We start from the raw sequence: 23400 nt of genomic DNA on the forward strand, positions 1-23400 counted from the left end.
GCCTCGCACCTCAGCCCCCAAACGCTCTGAAACCCATGGAGGGGAGCGGCTTCCCACCGAGGGCCTTCGGGGGTCATTGTGTGGGAGTCAGCGCACCGGGGAGACCTGGCCCCTGAGGAAGACCCTCACCCAGGAGAAACTAGGTGGGGCTCCCCCGTCGTCGGCCGCTCCCCGCACGTGGGGGCTTCAGTGACGAAAGTGCGGGGTCCGATGAGAAAGAGGCGTTCTGGAGACTCTGGGCCAGCTGGCGGCCGCAGACCGCACTCCCCCCCGCAAAAGGACGGAGCGGGGGCGCCGGGGAGTGTCCATGGCTGTCCCCCTCCTCGCCCCGGGTGCTCGTGGGCGTCCAGCCGAGGCTGCCTGGAGGGTCAGGCCCACGGGCCCCGTGGCCTCCGTCCAGTGCCTCGAGCCAGGTCAGCGGCGCCTGCAGAGGCTGGAGCAGGAGCCGGGGGTCCCAGCAGGGTCGGCAGGGCCCCCACACCGGGGCGCAGGCAGCCGAGAGCTCGAGGTCGTGCATCTCTCCTGGTGGAGTGCGGCCCGGGAGCCCCGCTGGCCTGTCGCCGCTGCCCAGCACACGCGGGTCGAGTGAAGGAGCCCGGGTGGCGTGGGAGGAGCACGGTGGGCGCTCGGGGCCTCGGGAGAGACCCCCGTGGCCGGGGCTCAGGCAGCTGCCACCGCGCACACGGCTGCACCGCCCCCGGCCCCCGGGCCCTGGGCATCGCTGCCCGTCCTGGCGGTGGGCTCCGCCGTTCTCCTCCCGGGGGTCCAAGCGTCGCCGTGGCTCCCCACACCTCCCCGTGTGGGGGGCACGAGGGGATTGGCCAGCTCGGGCACTTGGCCGGCCAGTGCAGGCAGGACACAGGGGAGTCCCTGGTCCCACCCCAGACAGCCGGCGAGCTCCCTGATCCCCACGAAGTCACGCCGCCCAGGGACGGCCGGTGACATGGGGCACTTTGGAAGACTCAAAGAACTGAAGTGTCTGGCCTAGAGAGGGGTGGCACCCGTGTGCCAGCACCCGGGGCCCTGGCCCGGACTCAGTCGACAGCAACGATGGGGAGCTGGGTGGTGGTGCGCCGGCTGTGTGCCGAGTCCTGCCCTGCGGAGGTCCGGGACGTTGAGAAACGGAGGGGCGAATGCCGGTGTCGTTTCCCAGGAGTTTCTCCCCTAGGTGATGCGGTTCAGCGAGCCCCGGGGCCGGGGACAAGCAGCCTGGCTCGGCCTCCGGCTCTCTCCCGGTGCCCGCGCACCGCGGCAGTTGGCTTTGCTTCCTGGAACACCTGTGCCCCTGAGTGCACACCGGGGCCCACGGTGATTCCCAGCCACCTGGGTCTCTGTCCTTACGGCGTTCCGTTCTGTGGGCTCCCGTGCAAGCTCCCTCCCCCTCCTGTGACCCAGCCGTGAGTGGCCGTGAAGGGGGGAGGGGGGGGAGGGAGGCTCAGAGCCGCCAGGCCTGGGCCAAGGGTGTGAGGGAGGAGGCTGGGCAGCCCGGCCGTCGGAAGCGCGGAGCAGAGAAGCGGGCGGCCTGGCTTTGGGCGCCCCGGTGTGGCTTCTGAGCGGGACCCTCGGGGCGGCTCCCAAATCCAGGGCACCAGTGACAGGTGCCGGTGGTTCACCGCCCCGTCCTTCTCCAAGGAAGGGCCACAGGTGGGGAGATGTTCCTTCCGTGGGTCAGCCTGGCCCCCCTTTGCCGGTTTCACTAGAGCTGGGCCACCAGGGTTAGACGGTCACCATTGTTGGCCCCAAATCACATGCCTAGACACGGGCCCTGGGATGGCACAGAGCGGTGGGGCTGGGGCGTCCACCCTGAAGAGGGCAGGGGGGCTGTGGAGTCTCGGCCTGGGCCTCCTAAGCTGGGGTCCGAGCCCGGAGGGTCTCACCCCCGTGCCCCCGAGGGAGGCCCGGGGCCCAAGGGGCAGGCGGCCGCGCCGGCCAGGGTGAGGTCAGCTGGCAGCAGCCGCCCGGGATGCCGATGCCGCGGCTTCCTCGCTATTCTTCTTCGGGAGGGGGCCCCGGACCCTTCACGGGGTCCTCGTGGGCGGTGGTCCCACGTGCGCTCACGTGCGCAATCTCGTGAGGAGGCAACAGGCAGGAAGTGGGTCTCACACGCGGCACTCCGGGGGACTCCCGGCCGGGGGAGGGCCCCAGGGTCTGGGCCTGCACCAAGTGCTGACCCTGAAGTGCACCCTTGTGGGGAGATACAGGCAAATTCCCGGAGGGGACACGGGGCACGACGGCCTGGGCCAGGTGGCCGGGGTCCGCAGCAGAGGTGGCCGCAGGGGACCGCAGCCAGGCCTGACGGTGTGACGAGGCAGGCCCCTCCCCTCCGGTCTTCCCCCCAACACCCCGCTCCCGGGCACTGTGGCGACTGGGGAGACGGGGCAGTGCCCCAAAGCACCAACCCGAGAACGAGGTCAGACCCGTCCCAATGGAGGGGCATTCCTCGAAATCCCCGACAAGGTCATCGGAAACAAGGACAGTCTGAGACACCGTGCCAGCCCAGACAAGCCCACAGGGACTCCCGGTCGGTCCCCTGGCGGGTCCTGGAGCGCTCCTGGGGCAGAGAAGGGCTTCAGGGGTCCCCACTGACGTCTGAAGTCGAGTCCCCAGGTGCCTTGTACCGGTGTGACTTCTTCCTCGGGACCCGTGGGCCGGGGTCACCCAAGCTGTTTGCAGAGGGGCCCGGCTGGGACTCTGCACTGTCTGTGTGACTCTTCTGAACATCTGAGACTAGTCTGAAGCGCGTCATTAAAACCCCCGCTCGTATCCATCCACGCCCGCCCCCGCGCCCCCACCCGGGGGCGGCAGGCCCCCGAGAGACATGTCCCTCCTGCTCCCCGTCACGCCCCGGGCGTCTCCTCACACTCGCATGCGGGGCCTGAGACGACGCTTTGTTTCTGTAACGCATACATTTAATTAAATGCCTGCAAGATGGAGCGTTGTGTCGACCTCGTCCATGGATGGATTCAGTATTTATAAAACTTTCACCGCCTTTGAGAAATGAACGGGAAGGAACACTTCCTCCCCTGCAAGACGTCTCTCTCGGAAAGGAGAGCTGGTTCTTTCTTACGGGTGGGTCTTTTTCTTCAGCCTCTAGAACTAGAGGCTTGACCCTCGTCCCCGACCCTCCCCTCCGACCACCGGCGGCCTGGGTCCCGTGGACCCGTGTGCCTTCGCTTTGTGTCCTCGACGGTCTCACTTTTGGGGCTCCACGTCGGGGGGGGGGGGAGACTGCGCAGTGCTGGTGTGTCTCCGCCCGACGGTCTCACCGAGTGTGACGCCCTTGGGGACCGCCCCTGCTGCAGGATTTCACTCCCGTCATGGCCGGATGTATCCCACACAGCAGCCGGCTCAGCGCCGCGGCCACCGTGGTCCCCGGGCACGGAGCGAGTGCTCGGGCCGGCCCCACGTTCAGTGCTCACGGTTCGGCGGGTGCCCACGTGATCCCCATTGGGCAGATTCCCATTGGACACACTGAGGCACGGGTGTCGAGAGCTTGCTACAGGTGAGCGCTGGGTGCCCCCCACCCATGGGAGGGTTTGCCAGGGGCTCAGACTTACGGAGCAGGCAGGGCCCCGGGGGGCAGCTGGAGGGCCCAGTCCTCAGCCCCGAGGGCCGTGGGATGTAGTGTCGATGGGCGAGCTCAGGCTGGATGACCTACGGCGCCCGGCCTGTCTGGCCCTCTGACCCAGCACTGCGGTCCAGGAACCTGCTCGTTTAGGGGGCTCAGAGGGACCCTCACACCCACTTACCCAGGCTCTGAGCCACCAACTGGCCGGATTCAGTCGTCCCAGTCGTCCGCGGGGACATTGCTGTATGGGTGCGGTGCCTTCCGTCTCTGCCGCCACCACTGCCGCCGCCCCCACCACAGGCAGCTCCATCACTGCCTGCATGGGGCGGGAGGGACATTTGGGGTGATGGCTTTGATGGACTTGTGCACCTTGTCCTGGTGGACCCCAGAGCCATCTGCCCCGCAGCGGCCAGTCCCCGCAGCCCTCCCACCCAAGGGAAAATCTCGCTGTCCCTGGCGGTGTCTGCCAGTGTCGGGCACGGACGGGACATTTTCTGGGTGGACAGGTGATGGGCTCCAGCGGGCAAAGTTGGACCCCAGAAACCCAGGGGGTGGTTGTGAGGTGGGGTATGGAAGCCTCAGACTCGGGCGGGAGGGCCAGCCTGTCTCCTGTTTCCTACAGGTGTGCTGGGGGCTGAGCCCCTCCCGGCCATGCTTACGGCCACGGCCCCGGGCGGCCACCTCTGCTACACCTCGGCTGGCTCCCCACACGCCTGACCTTCCATCTAGAACTCTTTCTGGGGGCCAGCGATTTCCCCGGCAGCCTTTAATCATCAGTTTCCTGGGGCGTGTAACAACCCACAGAAAAGCGTGATGCGCCAGGAGCGTCTTGCTGTGTGCCTGGCCCTTTGTCACCGGCTCTGTGTCTCAAAGCCACGCTGCTGCGGCTGCAGGAGACGGGGCCTGGGATTGTCCTCAAAAGGCCCGGACAGGGGCCCCTCCTCTGCCCGCGGGAGCCTGCTGGTGAAAGGAAGCCGAGAACCAGGACGGGGCGGCGGGCTGCCGTGCTGGGGTCACACCTGCGGGCATCAGGCCGAGCCGGGCGCGGCCCCCTATCTGGGGCAGGAGGGGCCTGCGTGGCGGCGGTGGTGGCGCCTCTGCCAGCTTCACAGGACAGGGTGGGGGGGGTGGGGGCGGCCGCAGAGACTGGGGGTCCTTTCCGCCAGCGGTGTTCTATTCCTGCATCAGAGGTCACTCTGCACAGGACACAGAAAACCCTCCCCCTCCCCCCCCTCGGGTTGCCGGATCCAGCGCAGGAAACTACAGGGTGTCTGTTTAAAATTTAATCCTAGGTAAACAACAAATAATTTTTCAGTGTGCGTGTGTCCCATATAATGTTTAGAATACACCCACATGAAACAATTAAGGCGATCTGACACGTGAGTCAGCATGAATGAGGAGTTCTGTGTATGGTGAGGCAGCCCTTCCCCCGGGACCCGGCACACCCGCTGCTAGCCCCCCGGTCACCGCCAGGGAGCTCTCGGGGCCGTGCGGCTCGGCTTGGAAACGCCACGTGCCCTCGCCAGACCGGCTGCCCAGTGAGGAAGCGGCCCCAGAGGGCCTCCTTGAGCTTTCAAGAGTCCAACAGCCCTTTGGTGGCAGAAAAAGAATACAGCTGGGTCTGCTGACCTGCCCCCTACCCATTCGGCCACTCCTCTGTCCCTCAGTGTATCCACCCACCATCCATCTGCCATCCATCTGCCATCCATCCACCACCCACCATCCATCCACCACCCACCCACCACCCACCCACCCGTGTGCCCAGCCAGCAAACATTCACTCAGAGCCATGAGGCTCTGGCTGTCGCGCGGCTCCTGGGGAGCCAGAGGCAAACAAGGCGGAGCTGACGCCTCCTGGGAGCTCCCGAGCGATGGAGGAGCAGACTCGAGCCTCGTCCGAGCCCCACCGGCGCCGTCCTGGGAGGGCGCTCTCGCCGAAGGCGCTGCGGGTGGGCCCGGGGAGCCCCGCGGGGAGTCCCCCTCTGGTGGCCCCGGGGTTTGTCCTGAGGAAGGACGGGGCGCTGCTGGCTACGGAACAAGCATGCGGCGGCAAGACCCTCCAGGGGGCGGGAGAGGCGGGGAGCCCGGCGCCGCGAGAAGCCGAGGCCCGGCGAGCACTCCGCTCCTGCCGCCGGAGTCGCCCGCGCCGCTGGCTTCGCCTCGTTGACCTTGTCCGGGTTTGGCCGCAGCGCTGGCTTCCGCCCCGCGGACGCCAGCAGACGCTGCGACAACCAGAACGAGTTCTGGACAGGGCGGGTGGCCCTGGGGGGGCTCCGCCGCCCCCATCAGATGCTAGGAAGGTCCCGGAAGGGGTGAGGGTGGGGGGTTAGGTCCTTCCCGGACGCTCTGCGGTGAGGGGGCGGGGCGAGCGGAGGGCAGCCCACCACAAGGTGCGCCCCCCGCACTGCAACCGCACGGAACTGGTCTGGACCCCAGCCAACCCCTTGGGAATACGAGGCGGCCCGCAGAGAGTTAACGGTGTGAGCGAGGTTGCCGCTCCTAAACACACGGACCAGTCATGCATGCGCGTGTGCGCACAAACAGTCAACAGCGTATTGAGTTTTCACACTGTTTATCTAGCGTGATTTGCAGCGGGCCTGGGTTTGATTAAATACCACCGTCTTCTACGTCGGAGCCGCGCAAGTAGACAGAGAAACCACTCGCAGTCCAGTGCCCCGTGAAGAATTCCTCTCGGGTCCGTCCCGAGCGCACGGGCCGTGTGGCGGGGCCGCGGGGCTGGCTGCACGCGGTGGGTGGGTGGGGTGGGGGGGCGGACGGCGCCACGGGGGCCCGCGGCGAGCTCGTCTCTCCGCTTTAATAAGACGGAAGCTTCGAGAATTCTCTGCAAATGTGCAGATTAAAAACTCCCGTTGATGGCTTTTTAATCAAATAAATCTTGCAGGGAGTTGTTTCAAAATAACAAATTATTCTGTACCCTGTAGACGGGAGGCTTCTCCGGGGAAATTATTTTCTCGGTTATGACATGACAGCGTTGGAAAGCCAGCCCTCGGCTGGGTGTAGGCCCCGCCCCTCGCCCCCCCACCCCCAGCGCGGCTCCGGCCCAGTGTGGGGCGGGGCGGGGAGAGGAGGGGGCCTTTTCCCGGTGAGCCTGGCCGGTGGGGCTGGGGCTGGGGCAGGAGCGGCCCCTCCCCCACGCAAAGGAGGCCTGGCCCCTCCCCCCCACCTGCCTGGAGGCCCAGGGCTGTGCCCGGATCCAGAGACACAGCGTGAGGTCAAGCGCTCCTCTTCCCAGGAACCCCCAGGGAAGGGACCATGACTGCGTTGGGGGTCCCGGAGCGCTCTGGGGGTGGGGGATCACCCCGGTTCGCTCCCCTGTGTCAGTGTCCTCGGGCCGCCGTCACGGGTGACTTGCAGCAGAAGCTTATTGTCGCCCAGTTCCGGCGGCTGGAAATCCCAAGTCCAGGTGTCCCAGGGCATCTGGAGGCCCCGGGAGGCCCTGGGGCCGGAGGGGGGGGGGCGCGGGTGTCCTGCTGCTCAGGAGTTCCTGAGCCAGAAGACGCCCACGGGCCCCGAGCCTCCACTCTCACCCCCGCCCTCCCCGGGGAAGCCCTCCCAGGCTCTCCCTCTTTGTAAAATATTTTTAATTTATTGATTGATTTGAGGGCGGGAGAAGCACCGAGTTGTCCCACTTATCAATGCATTCGCTGGTCGCCTCTGACCGGGGATCGAACCCGCAGCCGCGGTGCGTCGGAAGACGCGCCAGCCACCTGAGCTGCCCGGCCGGGGCTCCCAGTCTCCTGCGGGTGGGGCCGGCCCCTCTGGCCTGGATCCCGGGCTCCTCCCTCCGCACGCGTGGGAACCGCGTGCCGGGCCTCTGCACGCGCAGCAGCGCCAGCTGGGGCCGGGGTCACGGGGCTGCCCGCGTCTCTCAAGCACGTGGCCGGGATGCACCGGTGGCTGTGGCGGGGTTTCTGTCTCCTCCGCCGTCCACGCCGACCGTGCGAGCCCCCCGGTGGCCGCCGCATCGCCAGGCCCCCAGCCCTCTGCCCCCACTGTCCCCGGCCATTCCTGCTGCTGGCTGTCCTCCCGCCTCGGACGCCGTCCTGGTCGCCTCAGCGAGACGGTGCCCGAGCCCACAGCCGACGCCCCGCGTGTCCTTACCGGCCGGCCCATCTCCAGGATGCGGGCGCGTCACCCTCCTTAGCAGGCCGCCGTCCGGAGCCAGCGCCTGGATGGCCGGGACGGGGTGCGCTGTCCTCGCCCGCAGCGCAGGCTGACCGAGGGGCTGACCACGCCCCGCCTGCGGAAGGCTCCACCCCAGCTCGGGAAAACCCGGGTTCTTAGGGAGGCTCCACCCCCCAGCCCCCCCACCCCTCCCTGCAGCCCTGCCTGCTGGGCGGCCCCCACCCAGTGTGCTCTGGGGACCCTCACTCCTGCAAAGCTCTCCCGTCCCCCACCTCTTTGGGCCCCCCACCGTGCACCCAGTTTGTGGTTCCCCGTGGGCCTCCCAGGCCTTCTTCCTGGAAAATGAGCTCTTCTCCCATTCTTTCCTGTTCCCGCCTCTTTCCCTCCCCCCACCCCGTTCCTACCTGCCCCCCACCTCCCATCCTCCCGTCTCCCACCCCCAAGGTGTCCCATCCACCCGCCTCGATCTCTCCCACCGGGCACCTGGCAGGGATGCGGTGAACCCCTGAAGTCTTTGGGGTTCCCCGGAAACGAACAGAACCGACATTGCCAAGTGCCGGCTGCGGGGGGCCAGAGCAGGCCCCGGGGCCAGGCCGCGGGGAGGCCCCCTGTGCCGCTCTGCTCTGCGGGGGCTCAGCCCCTGCCCAGGCCTGCGCCCTGCAGGGGACACAGCTGGGCTCCCTCCTCCGCCCCTCTGCTCCGGGAGCACGGCAAGGGGGGGGGAGGGGAGGCTTTAATTCGCTGAGAAACCCGATTGATCTGGCTCCGTTCACTGCGGTACGAGCCATTCTAATTAACACCTCCTAATACAGTTGGAGATGAATTTTGCAAACATTAGCAGCTCCGTTTTTTTCTCTCCAAAGTCATTGCCGTAAAGTTACTGAGGAGGCCCAGCGGGAAGCCGGGAGGACCCCGCAGGGGCCGCGTGGAGGGCACAGGATTCTCTGTGTGGGCACTTTGCTGGGTGACTCGGACCCTGGCTGGGCCGGTGGAGGAAGGGTAAGGGTCCTGGGGCGACCCGCATCAGGTCAGGCTCACCCACTCCCCGGCCCCGGGGAAGGCACCCCTCTACTGGCACCTCAGGGCCCCAGCTCCGTCCATCAGGGGCTCCCCACGCCTGCGGGCCGCACCCACACAGTTTCTCCGGCTGGGATTCCGTCCGATGCTCACGGCGGCCTGGGGCCCTCGGGGCACGCCACCGCACCTGTGAGTGGCAGGAGGTGGGGACGGGAAGGGTCAAGTTTACACCGCTGGTGGGTGGTCAGGCCGGGTGCTGACCCCACTTCTGGGGCTGTCCCCAAAGCTGTGCAGGGCGGGACCCTCTGCCGTCTTGGTCTAACTGAGCCCTGGTCACCTGTTCAGCCTTGACCTCCACTCAGCCCGGGTCTGACTCAGACGCCCGGGCGCCTCGGCTGCACCGGCACTTCCTGGCCCGTGTCCTCCCCGCCTCCCCGGCCTGTGCGCTGGCCGTCCACCCTGGGAGGACGGGGACCCTGTGCCCTGGGCGCAGTGCCTGGCCCCGAGGGGTTGGGGGCATCTGTGAAATAAGCCAACCACTGACTCCGTCCACGAAGGGATGCCCAGGACTGAGAGTAGGCTTTGGCCACTCTGCGTTCCCGCAGTGCCGGCGCCTGGCCGGTCCTCAGTGAGCGCCCGCCGTGAGAAGAGGGGGGGTCAAGGGCAAGAGGGACAGGATGTCCCACCCAGCAGGGCTGCATCCCCTGCACCAGGTCCCCGTGGCCTCACCCAGGGACACCCGTGCTGGGAAGCTCTGGGTGGCACCTGGTTCCTGCAGATCAGCCAAGACACCGCAGATGCCAGCCTGCCTTTGCTCCCGGGCCGCGTGCCAGGCCCCTTGGCGGGGGAGCAAAGGGTTAGCCCAGCCCTGGCGTGGGCCCACCTGGCCTCTGTCCCCCTGGCTTGTGGCCTCCGGGAGTCCCGTGCCTCTCGGAGCCACCGTCCTGGGCCACCGGACGAGGACCATGACCCCTAGGCTCAGGGCCCGTCCAGTCCCGGGGCCCGGGGAGGTCCCTGAAGCGGCAGCCGCGACCTCCCTCCCATCTCCCATCGCCACCTCCCCCGACTCGGGGTCCACCGAGCCGGGGCAGGCGTGTGGCCCTTGCACGAGGTGGCGCCCGCGGACGGGAGGCCGGCAGGCGAGTCCCTGTGGCCCCGCACAGCGGTCCCCGGGCCGTCTCCGGTCCCTGCTCATCGGAACGTCGGCAAACGCTGCTGCGTGTCGGGCGCTCAGCTGTGCCGCCTCCCGAGCAGGACGAAGCAGGTCGGAGGTTCCAAAAGCTCCGGCTGCAACGGCAAAACGACGGTCGGCGCGAGACTTCGCCGGCGCTCCTCGCTAGCTAGCGCGCCCTTCTCCGCGGCGTTAGAGCTCAGAGGACCAGCGTGGGACGCTGCTGGGCGCCCCCGTGGGCCCCCCACTTGGTGGAGGGCGGAGACTGTCTTCCACAGAGGCGGTGGGGGGGGGGCCAGGGGCCAGAAATGCTTGCTGCCCTCCACCCCCCCCCCCCCAGTGCCAGGACGTCGCAGCGAGAAGCTGCCGGGAGAGGAGGCCTCGGCGAGGGGGGGTGAGGGCCCTGCCCCTTCCGACTGCGCATCCTTGGCCGGTGACGGAACTCCTCTGTGCCCCAGCCGCTCCTCCATCCGTAAAGTGGGCGCATCGGGGGATTGAGCAGTGCCGGCCTGGCGTGTCGGGGGCACTGGGTGCTGCCGGCCGAGGGCGAGCGGCTTTCTGAAGCGGCGGCAGAGAGGCCTGCTGGGGTCTCGGGTGGTCTGCAGCGTTGTGGAGAAAGCCAGCCACCCAGCTTCTGGGAACCCCGGGGGTGGCCCCTCCGGCTGGGGACTTGGGGGTCAGCGGGTCCCCGGAAAGTCGGGTTTGGGAGTCGCCCCTCCCGGTGGGGAAGGGCGGGGCTGCCTCCCGGCCGGTGGATAGCAGAGACTGGCCCCAGAGCACGGAACACCCGCCTTCCCCCTGTGTGCAGCGGGCCCCGACCCGGCAGGGCCCCCGCGGGCCTCTGCCACCAGTCGGCAGTGACGGCAAGATGCCCCCTGCCACCAGCCGCCCAGCTCGGACCCGGGCCCGGATGGAGGCGGGGCGAGCACATCACAGCCCCTTCCCCGCAGGGCCGCCGCCGCTGTGCACCCGTGCCTTCCCCCGCCTCCTCACGCCCCTCTGGGCTCCCGTGGCTTTTCCTCGGCTGTCCTGGAGCGGGAGCAGGCCCGGGGGGTCACGCCGCTCCTTCGACCCCGCACCCCCCCGGCGGAGGAAGCCGGCTCCCTCCAGAGACGCTCCTTTCTAACCCCGGGGCCTCTGCCCACACCCTTCTGTTCTTTCTCTGGGGGCCCTCATTCTGTCACTCTCCCCGGGACACTGTGCGGCGTCTCTGCCAGCCGGGGCTGTGCGTGCCAAGGTGCCGTGGGCGTCGCTTGGTGAAGGAGCTGAAATGTCACCTCGGAAGCCGAGTGCTGGGATGATCTGCGGTGACAGCTGGGAGCAGTGAGAACCGGGGTCCCTGCCCCCTCGGCCCTGGGAAGCCACGCGAGAAACACAGGGGCACGGCCCACACGCACCACGGCGGGCCCCTCCGCGCACCTCGCGTGCAAACAAACGGACCCTGTGAGCTGCACCTCCCACCGCTGCACTCCTGCAGCGAGGGCACGGCCACCCCCGCCCTTCAGGTGGGCCCCCCCCCGGGGCTGGAGAGAGGGCGAGCCAGGGCCAGCAGCCACCCACTGAGTCCCCGCTCTGCAGAAGTGGCCTGCCCGGGGCTGTTCCGAGGGTAGGCGTGGAGTTGACACGCACACCCCGGGAGCGGGAGCGGAGGCAGCTCGGGCGGGAAGGGATTCACCAGCAAACAGTGCGGGTCTCACCAGGACGCAGAGGAGCCGAGAGGGAGGAGAGACAGTGTGTTGGGGAGGGCAGGGGGCAAGTCACGGAAAGCTTCCTGGAGGAGGTGGCTTTCACGCCAGGGTTTGAAACAGCGACCGTTTTGCTTGCTCACAGTGAGGTGGTGGGTCAGCCGGGAGGTTCTGTTGGCCGCACCCGGGGCCCCTCAGCATCCACAGGCCCCTGGCCGTTGGTGGTCCGGAGGGCCCCGGACGGCCTCACTGTCACCCCCGGCGGGGAGACTGGCCATTAGCTGGGCCCTCCGTGTCTCCAGTCGGCAAGATGAGGGAGAGACCCACTCGTCCCACAGCTGGTCCCCTGCCTCCTACTGGTCAGGGCAGGTCTCCAGGTCCCCCCCAGAAGTGGGGGGCTGGGAAGCAGCACACACCCCTCAAGGAGGGAGCTGCAAGGCCCCCGGAAGGGGGGCCTCGGGAGAAATCGGGTCTGTCTGCGCGAACAGTCTGACACTCTGGGGAAAACTTGGGATGACGACTGTCAGCGTCGGATGCGACCTTCCGGAGACTCTGGCCGAACTGCGTGGTCAGGGGACAGCCCCCCCCGCACCCCGTCCTGGTGAGTCGGCACCACCCGCCTCAGTGCAGTCGCCAGCCCCTTCCCACACCCAGCCGAGGGCCCCCCTCTCCGTGACGCCCCCACAGCTGACCCCGGCTCGCACCCTCCTCACCCCGGGGGAGGCGGCGCTCAGGGCTCCGGGACTCCAGCCTGGTGGGGGGTGTTGGCCTGCTTCAGAAAGCTGCCCAGGGGGAGCGAGAAGCAGCTGCTGACCAGTGCTCGGCCCCCGGCCCCCCGCCCCCGCGGGGCCGCCCCACTCGCTCCGTGTGCCTCTGAGGCTGCGTCTTTGGGGCGGCGGCGGTGGCGGTGCTGGGCTGTCCCTGCCGCTGCGGGAACCGACTCCCACGTGGGAACGAGAGACGTCGACCCGTTTGTCCCTGGGAAGAGTTCCCTTGCGACCGTCTTTGTCACGTACGCGATGCGGCCAGACCAGCTCTCTCCGGACGAGGGCAGCCCGGTGCGCCCCTCCTTGTCCCCCTCCTTCTCGCGGTTTCTGCCCTCCGGGCTCCCGGGCGCCTGTCGGAAGCCGGGGTCCGCCGGGTGCAGCCTGTTTGCCCACCCAAAGCGAGGCTTCTCATTGCGGGGGTTTGGCTCTGACGCCGGAGGCCTCACGCTCTGGCTGGCCCGGCCCTGGGCGTGTTCCCGGGACTGGCCCCGGACCTGCCTTCTCGGTGGTGGCGTCTCCCTGGGCTCCGGCGGGTCCCGCCGGGTCACGCGGGCTTCCGGAACTCTCCGTGGACTCAGCCCTGGGCCTCCCGGAGCCCCCAGCGTTGCCCCAGCGTTCCCCTGGCCTTGCAAGACCTGGACTCCTGCCGGCCTCTCTCGCTGCAGCCTGGGAGTTTTCTAGAACAAGCCGGGACACCCACAGGGCTTGCTTCCTTTGTTCACCTCGTTAGGGCGTGTTTATTTTGTTGCGAGATGGCCTTAGACCACGGTTGCTGCAGTGTGTCTTTGTGTTTGTGGAGGGTGTTTTTTGCTGGTCGTCTCCGGAGGTTCTTATTGCTTCCTCCTGGCCGGAAGCCAGATGAGTTTTTAATTTGCGCTGGCCTGGAGAACGTTTCTCTGGAAACACACGGCTCTGCAAGTGCGCGTCCACCGCCTCCGGCGCCCGCGGCGGCTCAGCCGGGGGGGCGGGGCGGAGCGGAGAGCAGGTCCCGGCCGCCACCCTCCCCGGCTGGAGGGACGCCAGGTGAGTCTCCCATCAGCTCGTACATTCCAGCCGTGACGTGTGGGGGCGCTAACAGCTGCCTGGGTCCCGTCACTGCGGTTATCCAGGAGGTGTGTGTACGCTTTTGGAAGCTGGGTTGTGAGGAGTGCGTTTGCAGAGTCCGGTGGAGAGAGCAGGGGGAGCAGGTCCAAACGGCCCTGGGTGCTCTGGATGGGAGGCGGTCCCCCCCGGTGGGCAGGGGGCGGGGCTTTGGCGCCCCCGCCCCCGCACGAGTCCCCCAGGGAGGTGCTGTCTGCCCCACGTGTAGCCAGACAGCTGCGTGCGGAGAGTTCAAGAACGAGACAGACAGACAAGACAGACAGACAAATAAGACACGCCTCCAGGATCAAAAGAGGCCGAGGAAGCTCTCTCCCCGGAGGGAGTATGAGCACTAAGGGGGGTAAGGGTGTCCGAGTTGGGAAACGGCCAAGGGTGCTCCAGGCTCGCTCTTGCACAGGGAGCCAGGGCCACGGCGAGCCACAGGGAGTCACGGCCACGGCGAACCACGGCCATGGCGAGCCACGGCAGGGCTGGGGTCCAGGGGAGCGCCCAGGAGGGAAGTGGCCTCAGCACCCTTGGGCCCGGGCCCCTTTCTGGCTACTCCCTCCCTCTCCTAGCCCAGACCCGACTATGGGAGGGAAGCCGCCCGGGGGCCTAGTGCCCCCCACGCCCTCCCTTCAGGTGGGGCGGCCGAGAATCAGCACTGGTTGCACGGGGAGGCAAACCCGGTGCTCCAGTGCCCTGAGGCCTTGTCCCAAGTGCCCCCCTCCCCCCACGCAGGCGGCCAGGGCGGTCTCAGGGCAGGCGTGGGTCTGGGAGGGCCCCGTGCTCTTTGGCGGAGCTGCAGGGCGGGTGGATGGGCAACCGTGGGCGCCCCATGGGCACGCCAGGTGCCATGTGCGTGGTTGGCGCTCCTCCCCACAGCCCTGCGGGGCCTGCCCCAGACCGCCTGGGCCAGGACCCGGCCGCCTCGCTGGCCTTGCGGGCGGGAGCTGGGCCCAGCATTATCTGTTCCGGGGAGGCTTTGGGCGAGGCTGGGCAATCATCGACTGGGAAGTCCAATTATTGTTTCATTAAGGATTGATTACACATGTGGCTGGCCATTTAAATAATGGCCCTGCCGACACCGTTAATTGTTTGATAAACGGTCCCGCCCTGGCTCCCGGAGTCGGTACCAGAGCTACTCTGGGACCACCGCGGGCCGCCCCCCCCACCCCACTGAGGGTCCAGACAGTCAGGGGGGCGGGTGCCCAGGCCGCACGGAGGGTCGGCGTGGGGGTCAAAGGCGCCAGGCCAGGCCGCCCAGCCTCCTGGAGCCACAGGCCCACGCCCAGCGGCCGAGAGCTGAGGGTGCGTTCAGTGTCTCCGTGAAAACCCGAATTCTGGTTTTAATCACTCAGACGCTGCGTGCGGCTCAGCGTCGCCTCCTTGTGGAACGCAGGGCGATGGGGGCCGAGGGCAGGAGACGCCCCTCCCAGGCCCTGAGAGATCAGGGTGGTCTCTGCCCGGACTGAGCAGACGCCCGGCCTGTCAGGGCCCAGGGAGGGGCGTCCCTCCGGCCAGCGTTTGTTCGTTCACTTGTTTGCTCCTTCGAGATCAGTGAGTGCAGGTGGGTTCAGGGCAGGTGCAGCCCGCCCCCACCCCCAGCAGCGCGGTCAGCTGAGGCTGGAGGACAGTCGGCAGAGGACGCTGTGCGGGGGGACCCAGGGGCCCTGACGGCAGGGGGCGCGGGGTGATGGCGGGAGAAGCCTTCACGGGGCGGGGGGGATGCAGGGCAGCTCTGTCACCCACCCCCAGCCCCTGCAGTGGTCCTGGGGGCCCTGCTTCCGGCAGCTCCCTCCACTTGGTGTTTCTGCACAAAGCGAGTGTCCCATCCTCGGTCCCCGTCACTGAGCGGAAGCTGGTGGGTGCACAGCCCTCGTGCCGAGCCCCGGGGCCCAGCAGGTCCCATCTGGTCTGCCTGGGGGAGGCGCCCACGGCAGTGAGCTCAGGCAGGGCTCGGGCGGGAGGTGGGGGTTGCATCTCCGCACCGGCAGGGCGGCGGCTCTGGGGCTGGGACGCAGCCTCGCCCCTCCTACCTCGGGGACCAGCCAGGCTCCGATGTCCTGCCGAAAGCTGGCTTTGTCCTCTCCCTCTCACATCCTGCCCACGACGGAGCAAACGCTGGCTTGTTGAGAAGTCGACCTCTGGGGCCGAGGAACAGAGGGTTGTCCCAATGGTGTCTTCTATTTGCAAGAAAAAGGAACCGGAATCCGACACCGCAGAACGTTAAAATACGAGAAAGCAGGACTAGAAAAATAAGGCTCCTCCCCACGGCCCTCCCTCCCACGAGCGGCCGAACCACGGGGTCGTCTGAACAGCCTGGTTGGTGTGCGGGGGGCGGGGGTGGGGTGGGGGGGTGCCGTGGCAGGGGGCACCCGGTGGGCAGGGAGCACGGTCCCGCTGGGGGGCTGGCCAGTCCGCCGTCCCCGCCTCTAGGAAGCCGTCGGGGGCTGCCCACGCCAGGCCCAGTGCCTGCACACAGACGCGCTTTTCATAACTGCAGGAGAAGCTCTCTCTCTGGTCCTGGGACTTGGAGGCGGAGCCGCGGCCGCCACCAGGGAGGGGAGTCTCCCCTCGGGCACCCAGGTGTGGACGTGGAGGAGAGGACGGTGGCGTGCTCGCTGGGAAGGGTGAGCTCGGAGCTCTGCTGTTCCCCCCGCCCCCCCGGTGGGGACGCTCGGCTGGGTCACATCGGCGCCTGCCCCACCCTGGCGGGGGCTCTGGGAGAGGCCCCCATGGTGCCCCCAATCTCCCGGCTGACGCCCCCGAGGCCCGGACGTGGGCTGCGCCTTGGTGCAGGGGGGCAGCCTGCACCCCGTTGTCCTTCTCCAGCGGGTGACCCCTGGCTGCCCTTCCGGAGCTGGGAAGCGCCGGGCACAGCGGCCGCTGTCCCGTCGGCCTGTCCGGCTCCGTGGCTGTCCCCTGGGCCCGTCCTCGCGGGGCCTCTCCGGAGCCCCCGGCACTGCCACAGCCTCCTCCTCTCCCAGACAAGGGCGCGGGGCCGGGTCCCCCGGCGGAGGGGTCCCCGCCCAGACCTCCGGTGCCACTGCTCACCGAGACCTGGCCGGGGACCGCGGGGCCGGGGAGGCAGGCTCCCGGCGCCTGCAGCCCCTCGGGCAGGCCCGGACCCGGCACGCACGCCAGACGGGGAGTGGAAGGGCTCGCGTGGAAAAGCGGTTCTTCTGCCGGCCGCGGCCTCGGCGCACTGAGCACTGCTCAGCCCGTCGGGACCCCCCCCCAGTGGCCTCCCATGGGTGGGCGGTCTGTCCAGTGGCTGGGAGGAGGATGCACCATCTGGCTCCATGAACCTCCTTTTCACGGTTCCCAGTCCCTTCGGACCGGCTCTTCTCACCGAGCAGAGAGCCGCTTCCGCCCCAGGAACCACTCGGCCTCCAGCGCTGCAGGGGGTGCGGGCAGCGTGAGCACAGCCTGAGGCTCGGGGACAGGAGGCTTCGGGCGTGGGTTCCCGGGCTCCCCGCCTGCTCCCCACGGAGTCCGTCCTCAGAGAGATGAGGCTTTCGGTCGGCCTGCTCCCTCCGCACCCTGCACCCCCGGGGCCGTGGGGCCCATGTGTGCTGGCCCAGCAGACGGGACCAGAGAGGGGGGGGGCCTCCTGCCTGCGTTCCCGCACTCACCCCGCAGGGACCTGCCGAGGGCTCCCACCGGGCCCGGTGCAGAGGAGGGTCCGGGTTCAGGGAACCAGGGGTCGCAGACAAGGCAGGGGGTGGCCTCCCGGATGCACTTCCAGTCCGACCCTGCTCTCAATTCCCCGGCTGTCCCCACCCTCCTGGACCGTGGGTGCCCTGTTGGGGGGGGGGTCACCGATGGGCCTGCTGGGCGCTGGCCCAGGGCCTCCGTTTGAATCAATGTGCACATGAGGAGCCTGCTCCGGGCTGGTCCTGAGGGGTGGTCACCCGGGGCGGCCGTGCGCTCGGGGCCAGGGGCGCCCCACCCCTGCTGCGGCTCAGCCACGCTCCATCCCAGCGTCCCCTGGGTGCTGGGCGCCGGGGGTGGGGCGGCGTCCCTCGGCCCGGCTCAGCACACGGCAGGCATGGGCGCGGTGTCTGTGACAAGGAAGGGCACCCAGGCCGAGGGCGCCCTTGTGGCTGAGCGGCATCCCCCACGCCCCTCTGTGTCGCCCTGACCCCGGGACCGCCGAGTGCGGCCGTGCGCGGACACTGGGTCTCCCGGCGGGTCAGGAAAGCCAGGCAAAGCGGACGTGCCTGTCCCCGTGCGGCCGCCGCCCGCCATGAAAGGGGGTGTTTGGACGCGGACGCAGTAGAGGGAAGGCGGCCGTGGGAGGACACGGGGACGGGTCGGCTGTCTGCACACCCGGGGTGGGTGGGGAGCCGGGAGGGGCCAGCCCTGCCCATGCCTGGGCCTCGGACGTCCGGCCCCCAGGACGTGAGATGAGACCGTGAACGTCCGCTGTCCTGGAGCTCATGGCCACCACCGCGGCGCAGACCGAGGCGGGGGGCTCTGTGGAGCGTGCCGGCCGGCCCCGCCGTGGCAGTGCTGATGCGACGAGGGGGGTCGAGGTCGGGAGGATCCGAGGAGGTCCCTGTCCCCAGTACCGGTACGCATGCCCCCGCCTGGCTGCGGGGGGCCCCCTGCCCGCAAGTCCAGCTCCCACGATCCCCTTCTGTCTCTGGAGCTGCCGACTCGCCCTCGTTAGCTGCTCCGGGCCTCGTTTCGGCAGTTTCATTCCCGCACCTGACACGGCGGCTCACTCCCTTCCACTGCCAGCACCGGGCGCCGGGCGGCCGGTCGCACCCCACGCGGAGCGCAGTTCTCAGCACGAGGGCCTCGCGCCGAACGCTCCTCGGTCTATTTCAGGCACCGCGGGCAGGGGTGTGCCCAGGGTGAGTCAGAGGGAGAGTGCGGTGCACGTGTCTGGGGCCGTGGGTGTGTGCGCACAAGCATGTGAGACTGGGTGTGTGCAGTGCATGTGGGGGAGACTGTGGGGTGTGTGTGCAAGCATGTGAGACTGGGTGTGTGCAGTGCACATGGGTGAGACCACAGGATGTGTGTGCAAGCATGTGAGACTGGGTGTGTGCAGTGCACGTGGGTGAGGCTGTGGGGTGTGTGTGCAAGCATGTGAGACTGGGTGTGTGCAGTGCACGTGGGTGAGACCACAGGGTGTGTGTGCAAGCATGTGAGACTGGGTGTGTGCAGTGCACGTGGGTGAGACCACAGGATGTGTGCGCAAGCATGTGACACTGGGTGTGTGCAGTGCATGTGGGTGAGACGTGGGTGAGACCACAGGATGTGTGTGCAAGCGTGTGAGACTGGGTGTGTGCAGTGCATGTGTGTGAGACCACAGGATGTGTGTGCAAGCATGTGAGACTGGGTGTGTGCAGTGCACGTGGGTGAGACCACAGGGTGTGTGTGCAAGCATGTGAGACTGGGTGTGTGCAGTGCACGTGGGTGAGACCACAGGATGTGTGCACAAGCATGTGACACTGGGTGTGTGCAGTGCATGTGGGTGAGACGTGGGTGAGACCACAGGATGTGTGTGCAAGCGTGTGAGACTGGGTGTGTGCAGTGCATGTGTGTGAGACCACAGGATGTGTGTGCAAGCATGTGAGACTGGGTGTGTGCCGTGCATGTGTGTGAGACCACAGGATGTACAAGCATGTGCAAGCATGTGAGACTGGGTGTGTGCCGTGCAGTTCTCTGTGTTCGTTTGTGCCCGCGAGAACACCCCACGCGGGAGGTGTGCCCGTCACAGACTGGGAGGAGCACGCGCCGTGCTGGGGACGGCGGGCGCACCCGCTTCCCTGGCGCTCACTCGGCTCGCACAACAGGCCCCGACGCCATTGAGCTGCACCTCGTCGGGGAGCCGGCCCAGGCGGCAGGCCCCTCCCTGTACAGGGGAGGGGAGCTAGCAGGGCCCCCACTGCCACGGGCGGAGCCCCCTGCGAGGGGCACACGAAAGACAGACGTCCAGGCCTGTCCTCGGGGCCTGCCGCCTGGCCGGGCAGGCCACCCAGGAACTGCGTGTCCACGGGCAGGTGCCGGGGGCAGAGGGAAGGAGGGAGGTCCAGAGGCCCAGGCAGCCTGCAGGAGAGGCCCGGGAGCTGGGCGCGCCCCCCCCCCCAGGGGCTGAGCGGCGAGCCACTGCGTGGGGCTGCGGTGGCAGCGAGGGCGGCGTCCCTGGGACGTTCACGGCTGCTCGGCTGGACGGGGTTCTCGGCATCAGGAACATCGGGGTTTGTTTTTTTTAAATTTCTTTTAAACACTGAATATAGTGTATCTTTGCTATAAATCATGTATTTTTTAAAGACTTTACTTATTTATTTTTAGAGAGGGAAGGGAGAGAGAGAGAGAGGGAGAGAAACATCAATGTGCGGTTGCTGGGGGCCGTGGCCTGCAACCCAGGCCTGTGCCCTGACTGGGAATCGAACCTGCGACACTTTGGTTTGCAGCCCGCGCTCCATCCACTGAGCCATGCCGGCCAGGGCTGAACTTTGGGGTTTTAAAAGCCACAAAGACGTCCTCTTGGAAAATCTCTTTTGTGTCCTTGTTGGCAAGTGCTGTGACGATTAGCGTCTTATTTGCAGCGTCAGGAAGGGCTCCAGACAGAGAACCAGGAGTCCCGGGGCCTGGTCTCAGCTCGGCCACCAGCCTCTTCTGGGTGACCCTGGCCGCAGCTGCCCGCAGCCTCACCGGCCCACGGAGGAGACCAGGAGGCTGGGGCAGTAGGCCCCAAGGGGGGGCCGGATAGAAAGTTCTATGGCTGGATGACACGGGGTGGGTGGTGGTGTTTAGACAGCACAGGGCAGCCCAGCCCTGGATTTGGGGGAGTGGGCGCTGCTGGCGGCCCTCTCCGCGGCTCCCTCCACGCCAGGGAGGGTCAGGGTCAGGGTCAGGGTCAGGGTCAGGGAGGCGTTCTGAGGCTCCGAGCACTTTCCAGGCAGCTGGTCACGACATCTGCTGGGCGCTGGCTCCAAAGGGGCCGCTGTGGCGTCCACCCCCCAGGCGTGGGTGGGTCCGCGGTGCAGGGTGATGTGGGCGGGAAGCAGGCGGGCAGCAGAGGTCAGCAGGACCCCCGTCGGGGGCTGTGCCCAGGAGTGGAGACGCTGGTCGGCGTCCTGTCAGTCAGGCAGCTGTGCCGAGAGCCTGCAGCGGGCTGGCGAACCGGGCCGTGTCGCCGGGCCTCGCGGGAGGAAGGTCGCCCTGCCCTTGCCTGCTCAGCGTGCTCTGCAGAAAAGGCCCACTTACTGATTAAAGCCGGCTCCGTCCTAATCCTGCAGCGTGGCGGCCTGCACCCCACCTTTCCAGGGGAAGGAGGGGGAGAGCCCGTGGCTCCTCCGTGGCCCCGTGTGGGCAGGCCCCTCCCTTCCTCGGCTCTGACTCAGAGCCCCCGGCAGGCTGGGGGGCTGTTCCCCCTCGGGGCCACGCCCGGGAACGGGTCCCCGGGACGGTCAGGGCCTCTTCCCGCCCCTTCGCCTCTTACTTCCACCCAAGGAGGAGGCTCTGAGCCCGGGGCAGGCCCGGCTGGGCGGGGGGACACAGGCCCTCCCCAGGGTCTGGCTGCCTGGGTGACCCCGCCGGTGCCCCTTGGTCCGCCTGCCTCAGTTTCCCCCATGCTGGCCGCACAGCTGGTCCGTCCCCAAGCCCCCCACCGCCAGTGCTGGCAGGTGAGCGTCTCTGGGGGTCTGGAGGAGCGGGTTTCGCAGGCTCTGGGGGTCTGTGTGGACAGAGAAGTTGGGGCGCTCTCGGGATCTCTGCATGGACCAGGGCTGGCAGGAGGCTCATCACTCCCAGCCCGCACCCCCGCTTCTGGGCGTGGCGCCCACCTTCCATCGGTCGGAGGGCTGGCCTCTGGCCCACCCGGCATCGAGGGGCCCTGGGCCTGCTTTGGGACGGGGGACGGAGGGCGAGTGTGTCCCCTGGTGAGAAGGATGGGGCCCTGCGTGGGGCCCACACCAGGACTCTGCATTTCCTGGGGCTCCGAGCCGGTTTAAACCGGCCTGACAGCGCTGCCGGGCTGCCCGGGGCGGGCTGCGGCGGGGTTCTGTCGGCGACCCACCCGGGCCGAGTGGCTGTCCAGCACCGGGCCCTGGGTCAGTCGGGCCCCCAGGGGGGCTGTGCGGGCGGCTGGGAGGCAGGAGGCCGTGGCTTGACCGCTGATGCCTGGGGCCGGCACGGGCACGGTGGCAGTTCAGGCCCGCTGTCACCTGTCTGCTGGCGTGTCCTGTGGGCGTGGGTGGCAGCTGCAGCACCCGCCGGGCTCTGTCCCAGGGTCTCCACCTCCTGGGCCAGCGTGCCCCTGATGAGGGGCTGGAGCTGCCCTGGCAGGATTGCCCGAGTAGGAGCTATGGGCTGTGGGGCGAAGCCACCGCCCCAGCAGCAACTGCTGTCCCTCCTTCCCGACCAGCCGGCTGCCCTGACGAAATCAGGCTCAGGAGCGGCGGGCTCAGGAGTGGCGGGCTCCCGCGGACCCTGCCGCTGGCTCCAGCCACCGCGTCAGGCCGGTCCCTGTAATCAGCTCTTTAAGTCCATCTCCTGGCGGCTCTGCTCTCTGATCAAAGCCGCGAGCCAGCCTCTGCCCCGCACAGCGAGGCCCCGTGCCCGTGCCAAGGACAGCAAAGAAGGTGTCTGTGCTGCGCTGCGGTCCCCAGCAGGGTGGTGACGCTGTCCGCGGCCGGCCGCCCTTGAACGCGGAAGCTGGTGTCCCTGAGAGGCCAGGCGGGCAGGGGCTCCGGTTCCCCAGCGGTGGTTCCTGGTTCACTGGGAACTCGGGCGGGGTTCCCACGCTGCGGAGAAACCACAGGCCGCCCTCTGACCCTGTCGCACCTCCTTCTGGTCGTTCCTTTCTGCAGCGGCTCTTCTCACGGTGCCGTGTGGGGGACCACCCACGTGACATGCTGGAGACGCAGGTTCTAACTTCCCCACCCGACTCGCTCAACTTGGAAGTTTCTAGGTGGAGCCTTGAATTGTCCAGTGACCCACCATCTGGTTTGTAAAGGACCGAAGGGTTTCTGGGACGTGGAACTTTGCTGACGTGGGGACAGTTCCAGGCAGAAGGGACCTGTCGATCGGCCTGCTTGAGCCTTGCTCAAGGTCCCCTGTGCTGGCCCAGCAGCACGACCCCCATTTCCCTCCATCATGATGATTGGCTAGTGCCCAGCCAATCAGAAGCTTCCCTGGGATTCTTCACTCGCAGTTGCTAGGTCATGCTCTCTCATCTCCCCAGTCACAGGGCAAGATGGCAGGGACTCCCCTGTGACCGTGGTTGGGTTTCCCTGCCTGCCTGCCAGCTGTCCTCTGTAAAAGGTGAGAAGGAACCCCAGCGGGGACTGAGCTGGAAAAAGCCTGCAAACCCGCCCACCTGCCCTCGGCCGCCTCTTGTCCCTGGGATGACGGGGATTCGGGGTGCTGGGAGGGTGGAAGGAAGCTCCGTGTGTCCGGGCCCCGTGTCCCCTCCACCGGGCAGAGGACCTGGTGCACCAGGCGAGGCCCTGGGGAGGGGGAGGCAGGAGAAAGTGCTTGCATGCGGGAAATTGTTCCTCCCGCCCAGCGGTCCTCCCCTGGCGACGCGTGTCCGGGATTAGTTTCGTGCATCCCACCCACCGCCAGGCACGCGTCAGGAGGGCGGATCCTGCTCTGACGCGAGGTCAGAGATGAAGCCCACCGCCGTGAGCCGACGTCTCGGGCGGCCGCACGCAGCCCACCCTTTCCCGCGGAGTGACTGTGTTTGCCCAGTGGCCCCCCGGGGACGCAGGGCCCGGACACATGGGTCCACGGGAAGAGCCGGTGTGGCTGGCAGGCTGGGACGGGGACTGGACGCCAGGCTAGGGGGGACCCCAGTCCGGCGGCCACATCAGCCCTGTGTCTGCAGCCCTGCTCTGCCTGCAGCTGGAAGGCAGCCGCAGGCCACAGCGGGGCAACAGTGGCTGTGTGTCCTTGAACTTCACTGGCACGCAGGTACCACGGGCCCTGCCGCGCCGATGCCTTA

Source organism: Phyllostomus hastatus, unplaced genomic scaffold (assembly GCF_019186645.2).
Source record: "Phyllostomus hastatus isolate PE091 unplaced genomic scaffold, TTU_PhHast_1.1 phas_contig_495, whole genome shotgun sequence".
Lineage (NCBI taxonomy): Eukaryota > Metazoa > Chordata > Mammalia > Chiroptera > Phyllostomidae > Phyllostomus > Phyllostomus hastatus.